A 13,030-nucleotide genomic window follows, 5' to 3' on the forward strand; every position below is an offset into this window, starting at 1 on the left:
ACCAAGCTAGTAAATACTGTTAATTAGATCTTCAGGTGTCCTGAGTGTGCCTCAGACTCCTGTCTTGAAATGTGCTTGGGAAGAGTCTGTGACCCTCACTCAAATCTGTGGTCATCTGTTCCTCTGTCAGTTCTTCAAGTGGGAATCATCTCTAATTTTTGTAAGATAACTTGTTTGTAGCTGAAATAATAGTTTTTAAAAATGCATGGTGGTATATATGTTGTTGTACAGTAGATGCTTAAAAGGTTATTTAGGTCTAGAAGAGTAATTTATTTAATCTGACTTTTTAAAAAGTTGGCTACCTCAGAAACTTGGAATATAAATCCTGTCCTTTGTGGCTTAGTTTCAGCAGTACTGTGTATTTTGTCAGTTTGGTCTGAAAGGAAAGTAACCAGCAGTACAAGGTATTGTCCTCCTCTAGGACCATAGTGATGCAAATATTTGTCATGCTTGTCAAGCAGAATTTTACCATGTGTATTTTTATTGATGAAGTCTTATGTGGCTTGGATCCATTTGCTGTACCTTGCTACAACAGACTTTTTGATGTCTGCCCTTGAACTGCTTCATCAAAGGGAGAATTCTTGAGGGACAGACATAAAAGTGAAATAATGCCATGTCCTCTGATGAGATATTAGTCTCATGCAGTGAGGAACCATTGACAGGACTCATTTTCCTCTTGAGAGTCCATAAAATAGGTTAATAAAAAATCTGTTCTTGCCCTTGTATTTTGCTAAGGTTTGAGTTTGTTGAGTCGAGAGCTATGATGGGACAGCTTCTGTTCTGGCAGCTCCTTAGGTTGAAGAGCAGCATAGCAGAATTGTCTTTCAAGCAGAGATGTGTGCAAGTATAATTTTTAATTCTTAAAGTATATGAGGAAAAAGATTTTGCAGTTTGAAACTTCATGCATGTTTTCCTGTCTTTGCATTTATTCTGGTGTATTGGGCATTTGAAATGGGAGAAGGGTGGAAAGACCAGTGTCAGTTACAAGTCATCTTTGCAGTCTGCAGTACTCAGCCCTGAGGGTGATTTGAATCCATCTAATCTTTATGGTCTGATGATCTCCATAAATTATGAAAAGGTCAGGTGTTAAAACCTAGGTGAAGAAATTAATTTTTTTTTAAATTATGCCTGCTGTTACTGTATCTACTGATGTTCCTGAGCAGCAGCTTCAGCTTCTCTTCAGTGAGTGACTCTGCTAAGCATACAAGTTTGACAGGTTAGGCTGAGAAGAATACTTGTTGATGTAGACAATCCAGCAGAAAGCAAACCATAGAAAATGAACTGTCCTGATTAGGTTTTTTTGACTGAGCTTATGACTGGCAGACTAAAATGAGAGTAGGAAGCTTTTATCTGGGAGCTAAGGAAAATTGGGTTCTTGGATCATAAACTGACAGAAATTGGGTACAACTTAGACTTGTAATGGAATAAGAGAACATAATTTTAAATCCTCTCAGTAGTCCCATTTTCCTGTGTTATCTATGAAATTTTGCTATGCTCCTGGCTTTTTGGAGGTGTATTTTTTTGCTGTCAAGTGCAAGTGGAAGATTTCAGCTAAGAAACTAGGGGTCTAATTTTCTTGTGCTGTTCAGCAGTTTCACTCTGTATCTCCAAGCAAATCCAGAGACTGCCAGAGACTGCAGATTTGTTGTATTTTTTTTTTTTTTTTTAGTACTGTGAGTTTCCTTACACCAATTGCTCTGTCCCAGCTGATCTTTCCTTGAAAGGAAGATGCACAAAATTGTGTAGGTAGTGGCTGAAAGCAGCAGTTTCCCAGGCTGGGAGCTCGATGAAATGGGTGTGTTCTGTTTGCCTGTCTCTGGTGAGCTCTCTGCTGCTGCAGCTCTGCTGCTCAGGTGGCCAAACCTCTGCCTGGGGGGTCGCCGCAAACAATTTGAAAGGAACACAAAAGAAAAGTGGTAAGCAATCACATTAAGCCTGAACACAAATTATGAAATCTGTCCTCATAAGTATTCCTATTAAATTTTGTGAGAATTCTCTAGTTAACATTGCTGGTTTTTAGAAAAACAGGACTGTAAATGTTTGCACTGATGGCAGGGGGGTTTATATGTGATAGAGGGGAAAACATAAAAAAAGTTCATGCATCTAAATGAACAGTCTGATGTGCTGCTCAGAGAAGTCCTTAGTAATAACTGCTGGATCCTTAAGAAGATCTGTTGACTGAAAAGACTAGAAAGCTAAGGAGAGAACAAAGGGAACTCACCACACAGGATGCTTTTCTCCAGCATTTTTTGATAATTGTTAGTCTTTGATAGTTTCGGAAGTTTTTTAGAATTTTCTTAGTTCGGTTTGCTGAAAAATTAATGTACCATAGCCTAGTGCCATTGAGGTGATTTTTTTTCCTAAAAGATCTGAATCCTATCAAAAGTCAATGAGGCTTCTCAAAGTATATAGATCTCTTTAAAAATCCTGCCCATCAATTTCAAATGTAGATTAAACAGTAGAAGAAGGCAGTTTAAGTCGTGTAATGACTAACCCCTTTTTGAAGCTGCGGCAAAGGAAAATCAGAGCGTTTCTTTCTCCCGGTGGGAAAACTCCGTCCGGGAAAACAATCGGCGCTCACGCTGCGCTGCTGCCGGGGCCGGACCCGGCGCGCTCTGTGCGCCCTGTAAACAACCCCAGCAAAGCGGGCGGGCACAAGAGCAGCTCTGTTATTCCCAACAAGCGTCCCCGTGAAGCTGGCCGGCGTGCCCGCATCCATGCCTGCCTCTGCCGCCGCTCTGCAGCTGGAGCGGCTCCGCACGTGTGCCGCAGGCAGCGCAGAGCCGCAGCATCGCTGCGCTGCCCTGCCCTGCCCTGCACTGCCCTGCCTGCACGGGGTCCGCCACACCTCTGGCTCAGCCTCCTGCCAAATACACGGTGTATTTAATTGGCATTTCATTTTTTGCTCCGTGTTTCTTAAACCTGAGTGATGGTTTTTGGCTAAAAGCTGGTTTTCTTCTAGAGTGTGGCTGCTTGTGTTACAAATTTAAGTTTCTTCAGCACTCGGTATTTCTATTCAGTTAACATTTAAGCAAGCTGTTGGCTACATAGGTGCTTGCCCAGGTAGCCAAATTTTTTTCTTTAGAAGATATATCCATGCATGGTTTTGGCAGGATGGGTAACTCCAAACCATCACTTGGGAACGTGCCTGCCTCACCTGAATACCTCCTTTATTTGTGATGTTTTGCCTCTCTCTTCCCATTTTCTGTTTGTCATCCCATGAAATTACAGACTTCTTTCTGGTTTCCCTTTTTTGTGTCACTCAAATGCTTTCAGGTCTGTTAATAATGGACTTTTGCATATTCTCAAAGGGAAAACCAATATGACTGGTGGCCAAAACAGTTCTTACAATTTATGTAAGAATGGGGTAAATATACAATGATCCTTGCCCACAATATTCTTCCAGATTCCAGGTGTTTCTTGGACCAGGGATTGTCTGTGGGTTTAATGGTCCTTTATGTATTTGTCCTCCCTAAATTTGCTCCCTGAGACCATGTGGACTTTAGCTCTCATGACATCCTATGACAGAGAGCCCCAAAATTTCCTCCTGTTGTGTGAAGTACTATTTTATCACCTAATAGTTTTGTTCAATGATCCCTACTTCTTGCATTGAAAGCCACAACCAGCAACTGATTGCTGAGGACCTTATTCAGGACACTTGTGATTTTATTTCTTCTGTCATATCCTTTATCAGTCATCTTTTTTTCTAAGCTGAAGGGTTCTAGCTAACTTATTTATTCCCTCTATGGAGACTACTCCAGATCTTTTGTAATCTTTTAAAAATGTTTCGGAACTTTTCTCAGTTTTTATGTCCTTTTTCAGGAGGAATAACCACATGGTGCTTAGGATGTGGCATTTGTGGAAGCGTGTGCTCCCTGTTCTGTCCTCCAGTACACTGCTTGGTTATTCTTCATGCTACTAAATATCAAGCTGAGTTTTCATTGGATTTGTTTGTCATAACCTCATTATTATCTGAGTGGCAATTGAGAACCTGGGTTCTTGTACATGTGCTGATAGCATTATTTTTCCCCACATAAATCACTTTTGTCTGCATTGAGATTTGTTTGCTGTTTCATCACTCAGTTGCTGTGGTCTTGTAAGGTCCTTCTGCAATTCTTTGAAGCTGGACCTAAACCAATAGTTGCTGAGTGAATTGTATCCCTCCCAGAATAGTTTTCTGGGAGTCTGTAGATCCCTAGTAGCTCTGAAATGATCGTAAGCTGGTTGTTTATTATGACTAGGTCACTGAAGAGGAATTTCATACCAAAATGCAGATGAGCAGGATGACCAAGCCTGAAGAGACTATAGTATTTTTCTTTCTAATATTTAAGTAATTAAATATGCATCCACAAAATACTCTTATAGCTTGCCTGTTGTCTGGAAAATAGCAACTTAATTGTGGGAAGAGTCCTTAGGAGCACAGCAACATTTTTGACAGTTTCCTCTGAATCTTTTCCAGGGCTCATCAACCTAGAAAACTACCAAGGAGAGCCTTGAGTACCAGTCCCTAAACTCCTCTATGGCTTCTAGGCTTCAAATTCACAAACTAACTTGTGCAACAAGATCATATCCTGTACATTGTGTTACCAGGATTTCTTGCCCTTGTAGGTCTGGATGTCTCCCAGGCCAGCTGTTAGTCTGGTACACTGTTCATCTGTGTGTCCATATTTCAGCTGATAATTCAGGGAAGTGAAGGAAGAGTGGGAAACAGCCTCAAATACCAAAAATGTCTGTGTCATTTGTCCTAAGTGACTTTTAAAGCCATTTAATCCATAGAAAACTTCGCATTTTCTCTATCATATAATTTCTTAACTTTGAATATGAATATAGAGGCAAGTGCACCTAGCTGATCCAAAATGCTCTTCACCTTAGAACTATTTTTCTTTTATACCTTAGTAATATATTTTATGGTGATATTTAAATTCATTGCTGCAAAATCAGCTTAGGTTTTCTGGATTTGTGTTTTTTATTGGTGAAAATACTATAGAGCTTGTGAAAGGTGGCAGATTGACAGCCTTGAAGTTAAGCTGATTGTTCCATTATTTCCAGCATCTCTCAGCCTTTTAAAGACATCTGCTCTTTTCTAATCTCCCATACTCAGTTTTTCAGATGACTCCCAAGTCTTTTGAGTCAGTGTAAGCTACTTCTCTAGGTATCCTTTGATGATGTTTATCAGGCTTGTCTAATTTGTGAAGTTGTCTAATTTAGTTTGGTGTAACTTATTTCATTACTCTCTATCTTGTTCTTCCTCTGGTCCCTAAGAGGAAGAATATCCATTGATATTATGTGCATGAACAACCTCATATTGTTAAAGGACTAGGTCATCATTTTCGATACATTAATTACTGTCTAGAGAATGCAGGTTCAAAAGAGATAATAGGCAGCTCAGTTTGAAATCATCTGCTGATCCTTTTTTCTTGAATATATTTATCAGCATTTTCTTTGGGCTATTCATCAAAGTAAGCCCGAACTGCAAAGAGTATCTTGTTATCCTGAAATTCCCTTGCTAAGTTGAATCTCATTTTGCAAAGGCACTTCTCAGGGCAAAGTGATACAAAGATGCAGCAAGGGAGGCTTACACCAGAACAAAATTACTTGCCACAAAAGGACCTGAACCCTGGGACAAGTGGCCCAGAGAGATGTAGATCTCCCTCCTTGGAGATCTTCAAAACTAGTCTGAGTGAGCCCTGAACAAGGTGACCTAGCCAGGAAGCCAGCTCTGCTTTGAGAAGGGGAGCTCTCCTCCAGAGCTTAGTCTTTTTCTGATTCTAGGATCACTTCCCAGGTGAATGCCTTCAACCAAACACAGACAGCCACAGCCTGAGACTTTTTTCTGAGTACAACTTCACCCACCCTCTGGCTCTTCAGACGTGGAAGATTTGCATGTAGTGACTAGGGAAGCACCTGTGCCTGAGTTGAACCAGCCTGCAGTGGTCTGACAATGAATTACTGGATCCCCTACTGACTACCTACAGTAGGTTGGTATTGCCAGTGCTTTTAGTTTTCTCTAATTCAAGCTGATTCAGTGGAATCTGTCAAAATGCAGGAGGAATAACTTCATGGTTCTTTCAATTATATCATTAATCAGAGGGTAAAAGAGTGAAACTGCTGATGAAATTGCTAGATTGCTGTGGTAGGATTGCATCTCCAGGGTGGCATTTTCTACCACTACCACTATTTTGTTACTTCAGGAACATTGCAAAGGTACAAGGCTGAGGAATTGTGTCCTGTTCTCCAAAACGCAGCATTGCTGGCTGCAACACATGAATAATGTGAGGCATCTACAGATCTGAATTGTTCCCATTTTCATTAAGTCATATGTTCAGCTGTAAATGTTACATTGTCTCTAGAGGCAGAGGATGACTTGTACATAATGACTGTGAATTTCAGATAGAAAGGGCAGATCTGAGCAGTTTTAGAACTTTTTTATTCCCTTAAAAAATAAAAAAATAAAAAAAAGCTCAGGCATGAGGTTTAACCACGGGGGATGTAAGACATTGCTCAGGTGCAGGAGATTCAGTTCGTGTGTTGTCTCAAAAAGGAAGTGTCAGTACAAAAGAAATGACAGCTCTGAGGCACTTGTCCTGGTGGGACTACTGGGTGTTCCAAGGAAGATGGGAAGTGCCTCTCTAGGGAAGAAATACTGGTGGAAGGTGTTGATAGCAGGCAAGTGGTTTGGCTGTCTTGAAAAGAAATGTTCTGTGAAGAGAAGTAACACATGTGTGTACTGATGGTCTCCTGGAGGTTGTACAGAATGTCAGCCAGTCCCATGGAGATATTTCTGGTGCTCTGGAACATCTTAAAGACAGTTGGAGACAACATTAAGGCAACTGAGCCTTGGTTCCCTGTGGGTGAACTTCAGTGTTTAACTGAATTGCTTCTGATATTCGCCACTCTAGATTTTCCTTCTGATAAAACAAGTTGTTTGTGGGGTGGTTTTTGGTGTTTTTGTTTTGTATTGTTTTGTTTTCTAATCAAAGCATTCTCAAGCAACACAGGCACAAAAAGGGGAGAGAAAGAGAAACATAGAAAATGTGTGTCAAATAACAAAAGCAGTCATCACAACCATTTATTTGATTCCTATGGAGAATCCAGTTATTCTGCTTTTCACATCCAAACAGGATTTGAATTTACACCCAGTGTTTGGGAAAACTCACATAAAACCTTACTCAAAAGCCTCAAAAAAAGAACCAATTCTTTAATGTTTTCTTTCCTGTGACAAATTGCAGCAGGTCATGGACGTGACACACTTTGTTAAGATTTGATGTCATACAAAGGGGTTAACAGGGTTAAAATAACATGAAGTCCCTGATCATGCTATTGCAGCGACTGTGCTGTTCCCTTGGAGAAGAAATAGGAGGGATAATGGTGTGTCTGAACAGAGGGAATAACTAACATTTTGTACTCAGGGCTGCCTTGGTACAGGGCTGTGATAACAGGGTAATGCTGTTGACCTCCATGAACTGCATTGAAAAGAAAGTTGAACTCTGCCTGATTCTTTCCTGAAGTTTATAGAAAAACACATTACATTAGATTTAATCTGAAAAGGTAAACATTGTGGAACAGGGAATTTCCCTGCTGTATCCTTTGTGGCATTCCAGCCATCTACAAGAAACTGATGTCATTTTCCTCTCTAGATGAATTTCCGGGCTCTGTTCTGGAAGCAAACGAGACTGTGTTTCAAATCAGCTGTGGGACTGTGCATACAGAATAGGTTGGGTTGGAAGGGACTTGGGCAAGTGCTACAGTGAGCCTCCTGCACCCCTAAGGGCCAACTTCCTTGGTATTCAGGGTCAAGGTGAGTGTGGGAATGTGCCAGGGTATTCTGCCTTGCTGGGCAGGTGTTCCAGTGCTTACCTGCTCCTCTAGGGAGGCCATTCAGCAAAATATGGCAAAATACCCAGGCAGCTGACCCTTTCATAGAAGCATGGAATAATTCAGGTTGGAAAAGACCTCTATGATCATGAGTCCAGCTATCAACCCAGCAGCACCATGTTCACCACTAAACCGTGTCCCCAGGTGCCACATCCACATACCTTTTGAACAATTCTAAGGACAGTGACCCCACCACTTCTCTGGGCAGTCCATTTTAATGCTTGGCAACTTCTTCAAAGAAAACATATTTCTTCCCTAGAACAACTTGAGGCCATTTCTTCTGGTCCTGTCACTTGCTGCTTTGGGAGGAGTGACTGACCCACACCACAGTACAACCTCCCTTCAGGCAGTTGGAGAGAGTGATAAAGGTGCCCCCAAACCTCCTTTTCTCCAGGCTAAATAACCCTAGTTCCCTCAGCTACTCCTCACAGGACTTGTGCTCCAGAATCTTCACCAGCTTCCTTGTCTTTTTCTGGACATGCTCCAGCACCTTCTTGTAGTGAAAGGCCAGAACTGGATGCAGCACTTGAGGAGTGGCCTCACCAGCACTGAACATGGGGTGACAGTCACTGCCCTGGTCATGCTGGCCACAGTGTTTCTGACACAAGCCACCTGGGCACATGCTGGCTCATGTTCAGTTGGCTGTGAACCAGCATCCCCCAGGTTCTTTTCCAGTGGGCAGCTTTCCAGCCACTCTGCCCCAGTCCTGGAGAGTTGCACGGAGTAATAATTTATACAGCTGTACTGAAAAACTTTGTTTTCCTGAAATACTGTAGATGTGTTTTAACACAAAAGAAAAGAAAAAGCACAGTACGTAGGATGACGGAGAGGTCTCAGTAGGAGATGACTGATTACCAACAAATTACCATTGATTTAGAGAGGGAATATACAGATGATAGCTTTTGTCAGGCTCACTGCTGAAACTGCCAGTAGAGGAGCCCTACTGTGAAAGAATGAACAGAGAGTTATAAGATAAATATAAAAGGTCTGAAACAGCTGGTAAGGACAACACTTGTGCTCATGGCTGGCTGCTCCAAGCACAGGTGCCAACTGCTGTTTCTAAGCAAGCTCTGAGAAGAAGAATCTGACAAATGCACTGTGATTACTGGAAATCACCCTATTTGACTCCAGACCCCTGGCTGGGATCAAAAGTCTCTGATAGAGACTGGCTCTGGCTCTAGAGCTGCTCACCCCCTCCACCTGGAAGATGTGTGCTCCCAGCACCAAACTGCTCTCACGTATGGCACAGGTAAGGAATGCCCAGAAACAGCCTCCCAAAAGAAGCCAAAGCAAAGGCAGCCTCTGAGAGCATCTTCCCAAGCTCTCTTTGTGTCAGTGCTCTTCAGAGGGGCATGACCTTGTTCAAGAAGCTGTTCAAAACCTCTGCCTCCCTGCACCCCTGGAGGATGCAGGATGTGTTTGGAGGAGCCCAGGGTGCTGAAGAAGCCCTGAGGAGAGCAGTGTGCCTGAGCAATGCTTCCTCAGAGGTAGGCGAGCAGAACCATTGCAAATGCCAAGTTAAAGCTTCTTCTTTCCACAGGCACTGTGCTCCCACAGTGCTTTCCTGGCACAGGGGAAAAGCTTGTGTGGCCTGGCTGTGGATAAGCTCTTAATGCTGCCTGCCTGCTTTGTCCCAGAAGGATGCATCCATTCACAAAGGCTGCCCAGCAGGGAGGTGACATAGGCAGCCAGCCCCCAGGAAAGCTTCAGGGAGAAGGGATGAACAGGATAGGAAGTGGGAAGGCAGAGGATAAGTGCTAGAAGAAATTTGGGAAGCTGGGAAAGATTGCTGGGAGCCAGAGGAATCCTGCAACATTAGGAATAACAAGCAATTTAAAGTATTGCAGCTGGCTGCGGGTGGGAGGAATGTGGAAGGATTTTGAAGGTCAAGCATCTGATGTTAAAAGGAAAAGATGCCCCTGGGGAATTTGTGTGTATGCACAGCACTGGAGCTGCTGCTTTCCAGGACTGAGCAGCCTGATGGAGCACTGATGCACTCACTGGCTCCAGCTCCTGAGGGAAATGTGTCCATGCAAGAGCTGCTCTCTGGTGCTTGAAGGGAGCAATTCAGGCCATTGCTAGGCAAGCAATGCCACTTCCTCACAGCAGCCACCTCTGCAGGCAATATGAAGAGAGGCCCATGCTGGGCCCAGGAATGATGGTAAAGTCTTCTGAGGATGGGAAGAACAAACTGGTGGACAAAAGAGGAGGCACCAAACCAACATGGCACATAAAAGAGCAGCCTGTTCCAATAGGTCCATCTGACTTGTGTTCAAGGGTTTGGAAGGGGCATAAACTGGACACTGGAGGGGTGCAAATGAAATTGTCACAGGATATAACACATGGTAAACCTCAATGCATATCCTATATTCAATGTTTATGAAATATGTATATACTCAGATTATCTTAATTGATTTACTTTGTGTTAAATGTTTGTATTTGTATTTATTTATACTCTAAATCTATTATTTTAATTTTTTTTCTGATTATTGATAAACTATATGTATATTATAAGCCATATTACATACACTGTATATTCTATATGTATGTTGTTATGGGTTTATATAACGGAGAGTGTGTAATATATGCATATATTAGTATAATTATATAGTATACTATGTGCTATGGGATTACATAATAACGTCATGTATTATTTCACAGAATTATGAAATGGCCTGGGTTGGAAGGGACCCCAAAGACCATCTTGTTCCAAACCCCCTGCCATGTGCTGGGACACCTTCCAGTCGACCAAATTCCTCAAAGCTCCATCCAACCCTGACTTTGAACACTTCCAGGGATGGGACATCCACAGTTTCTCCAGGCAATCTGTTCCAGTGCCTCACCACCCTCACAGTGAAGACTTTCTTCCTGGTGTCTAATCTAAACCTACTCTCTTTCAGTCTGAAGTTATGTTTCCCTGTCCTGCTCTTGTAAATAGTTCCTCTCCATCTTCCTTGTAGGGCCTCCTTTTAGGTACTGGAAGCCTGAAATTGGGCCACCCTGATTTTTTGATTTTTTATGATTTGTTATATAACACAATGTAAGCAGTTCTATTTACATTATAGAATGTATAAAATATATGTATAGTACTGCATATATAGTCTTCCTCTACATATAATATTACATAATATATAAAATAGTATATATTACTTATTAGTTTTTAATTTCTCACTGAATCCTGATTTTATGCTGGAAGGTTAAGGAGACACAAAATGCTTGAGTGTCTCTTGTTCTGATTTTTTGTGTTAGTTGTTTTGTTTTTTTTTTCTCAGATAAAGCACCAAGATTTCTGGGTGATCCTCAGAATCAAGAGCCAGTAAAACTTAAGTCTGCAGCTGGCAAATAAGTTTAACTGATCATTTAAAAACATAATAATAACAGATATGAAGGACAACATAATGCAACATAATTAATTCAAAAACCTTTCAGGAAGTCCTTTCTTAGCAGCTGTAAAAGTGCAGAATTTTCTTACAGCTACAAATCCAGTCATGATACAACAAGCAGAGTAGAACTTACAAATCAATTTTCAGGGTGGCAAAAGATTAGAAACATCAAAATGTTTAAAAGCATTAAGCTTCAACAGGTGATCTATGCGACATATTAAATATGTGGAGATTTGGAATGGGGATGTGAACAGTGAGTCAACAAAATTTGTGGAGACTACAAGGCTATTTGTTTTATTTAAAGCCTAAGACAATTACAAGGCAAGTTGAATGAAGAAGAACCTAATGAGAGACATGTAAATGGAGGATTCTATGACAAATGACCCTCCCTAGTCAAGTGAAAGAAAAGAGAAGTGGAAGGAGAAGATAAAGCTCTTCAAACACTTAAATTTTAGATGGAGAATACTGACATGGTGGTGAGATTTGGGCACTGCTGTAGGCAGCTCATGGGAGATCTCTGCTTGGTGGGAGATTCTGCCAGGATAAAACATTGATATGTCATCCTGAGACACAAACTGGGGAAATGAAACCATTCTTCTCTTTCTTTTTGAACTGGTTTTATTCACTTCTCAGCAATGCAGGCCTCTCTCAGAGGTTGTGTAAAGAAGACAAGAGCCAGCAGCCATGCTACTAATTGGACACAAGGAAAACTCCCAGAGGGTAACTAAACCCTGGAACTGGCTGCCCAAAGGGGTGGAAAAGTGTCTACCTTTTGAGATATTTGGAATTCAGGGGGACAATGCCCTGAGGACTCTGATCTAACGTCCCAGATGATCTTTTTTGGAATGAAGGGTTGAATGAGATCATCTTCATTCCAACCTGATTCATTCTGATCCCCAGGTCAAGATTCTGACTCTCCCCTCTGAACCATCAGGACACAGAATTAGATAACTTTCTCATCCAGCTGGACAATTAATTTGTACCATCTCAACATTTCTATATTACACCAAAAATACAAACCAGATGCCTCTTTCAAATCTTGCCTAGCATAACATAAAGCAGTTGTTTTTTATTGCAAATCTTGAACACAGGCTGGAATTTGCAAGTAATATTGAAAGATTTTAAGATACAATATATAAATATCATTAAGTATTCTTCAGTAAAAGCCTGTATGTTTGTAAAATATGTTCTGATGCTTCAAATATCCTGGCAATAAAGTTACCAAATAGCCAAAGCTGCCCCGCATATAACAATGTGAAAACTGAAATTCCTTTTCGATCAGCTTTGAGCAGAGGGATCAGGTGCAATAACAGGCAAAATCAAAGCCCTAGCTGCAAACTGAGCAGCTTTGATGAATGTAAAGATGGACATGACCCAGCAATGTGCACTCATGGGCCAGAAAGCAAACTGCAAATCCAAAGTGTGTTCTGGGCTACATCCAAAGCATTGTGGGCAGCAGGGGAGGGAGGGGATTCTGCCCCTCTGCTCTGCTCTGGTGAGACCCCAGCTGGAACCCTGCACCCAGCCCTGGGGCCCCAGCACAGGGAGGACATGGAACTGCTGGAGCAAGTCCAGAGGAGGGACACCAAGATGATCAAAGGAATGGAGAACCTTTCCTGTGAGGAAAGGCTGAGAGGTTTTGGTTCAGCCTGGAGAAGACTCCAGGGAGACCTTAGAGAAGCCTTCCAGTACCTGGAGGGGGCCAACAAGAAAGCAGGAGAGGGAATTTTCACAACAGCATGAAGTGATAGGATGAGAGGGAATGGCTTCCA

At 41.9% G+C, this 13,030-nt stretch overlaps 1 protein-coding gene across 1 annotated transcript in view; it reads left to right on the forward strand.

Annotated features, from left to right (window-relative positions):
• The window catches only part of MED10 (mediator complex subunit 10), a 111,995-nt gene that overhangs the window by 53,249 nt on the left and 45,716 nt on the right, over positions 1-13,030 (forward strand). The window lies entirely within an intron of this gene.

This window comes from Erithacus rubecula, assembly GCF_903797595.1.
Source record: "Erithacus rubecula genome assembly, chromosome: 3".
Taxonomy (NCBI): Eukaryota; Metazoa; Chordata; class Aves; order Passeriformes; family Muscicapidae; genus Erithacus; species Erithacus rubecula.